This window comes from Gorilla gorilla, chromosome 12 (assembly GCF_029281585.2).
Source record: "Gorilla gorilla gorilla isolate KB3781 chromosome 12, NHGRI_mGorGor1-v2.1_pri, whole genome shotgun sequence".
Taxonomy (NCBI): Eukaryota; Metazoa; Chordata; class Mammalia; order Primates; family Hominidae; genus Gorilla; species Gorilla gorilla.
In genome coordinates this window covers 54715497-54717138 of record NC_073236.2, presented here as the reverse complement: position 1 = coordinate 54717138, position 1642 = coordinate 54715497, and the positions used below count along the sequence as shown (strand labels likewise).

General features: G+C 40.2%; 1 pseudogene; it reads right to left on the bottom strand.

The window, feature by feature from the left end:
* Window positions 1–725: 725 nt before the first annotated feature.
* LOC101148968 (U6 snRNA-associated Sm-like protein LSm3) lies at window positions 726–1044 on the bottom strand (annotated as a pseudogene).
* Window positions 1045–1642: the final 598 nt, after the last annotated feature.

The window sequence follows — 1642 nt, the reverse complement described above, 5'->3', positions numbered from 1 at the left end:
CTGAAAATGAAATTAGGAGAACCATTTCATCTACGATATCATCAAAAAGAATAAAATCCTGGGAATATAGTTAACTAAAGAAGCATAAAATTTATACTCTGGAAACTATGAAAATATTCATGAAAGAAATGAACAAATCCTAAATAAAAAGAAAAATATTACGTGTTCATGGATTAAAAGACAATTTTTTTTTCTCTTGGTGGTCATATTTATTGGAAGAGCTTGAGAGAAATGAAAATACCATTTAGCTTAGTTATGAGTCATCTGCAAATCAACTTATTTCAGGAGTGGAAGAATCCCCAGAATTATTTCTTTTTTTTTCTTTCTTTTTTTTTTTGAGACGGAGTCTCGCTCTGTCGCCCAGGCTGGAGTGCAGTGGCGCGATCTCGGCTCACTGCAAGCTCCGCCTCCCGGGTTCACGACATTCTCCTGCCTCAGCCTCCCAAGTAGGTGGGACTACAGGCGCCCGCCACCGCGCCCAGCTAATTTTTTGTATTTTTAGTAGAGACGGGGTTTCACCGTGTTAGCCAGGATGGTGTCGATCTCCTGACCTCGTGATCCGCCCGCCTCGGCCTCCCAAAGTGCTGGGATTACAGGCGTGAGCCACCACGCCCGGCCTCAGAATTATTTCTTAATATCAAAATGTATGCAGGATTCTCTTTTGAATGTCTTGTACATTTAGAGAGGCCACTGTGCAAAGTCTCCTATTTTCCATACAGGACAAATTCTTTGTTTCAGCCAACTCTCAGTGGAGGGGCAACCAGGACAACGACATCTCCCTGGACAAAAAGCATTGGAATATTCCATTTCATTGATTTATATATCTCTTCATATGTTTCTTCATCAATTTCTATAGTAGTCACAGTTTCTTCCACGTCTCCCAAGATCATATTTAAATGTTGATCATAAGCATGGTAATCTGCCTCGAAGCTCTCGGTCATTTCTCATTTTCACATAAATTCGCTCATCTAGGCTGAGCCTGATAAAATCCAGGGGCTCCTCTAGAGTGTTGGTAGTTTGTTGCTGGTCTACTTCGTCCGCCATGTTTCCAGAAGACGTAAATATTTTAAAATTAATTAATTAATTAATTAATTAATTTATTTATTTATTTATTTATTGAGATGGTGTTTCACTCTTGTCACCCAGGCTGGAGTGCAATGGCACAATCTCAGCTCACTCCAACCTCTCCCTCCTGGATTCAAGCCATTCTCCTGCCTCAGCCTCCAGAGTAGCTGGGATTACAAGCACCCAGAACCACACCCGCCAATTTTTGTATTTTCAGTAGAGATGAGGTTTCACCATGTTGCCCAGGCTTGTCTTGAACTCCTGACCTCAAGTAATCCACCCACCTTGGCCTCCCAAAGTGCTGGGATTACAGTCATGAGCCACCACATCCAGCCTATTTATTTATTTTTACCATAAGGCTTTTTTGTGAATACTTAATATTGTTAAGAATGGCAATACTCTCCAAATTGATTTACAGATTCCATGCAATTCTTATCAAAATCTCAGCTGACTTCTTTGAAGAAATTGACAGGCTGATTCTCAAGTTTATTTGGAATTGAAAGGAACTCCAAATAGCCAAAATAATCTTGAAAAGGAAGAACAAAGTTAGAGGACTCACGTTTCCTTATTTCAAAAC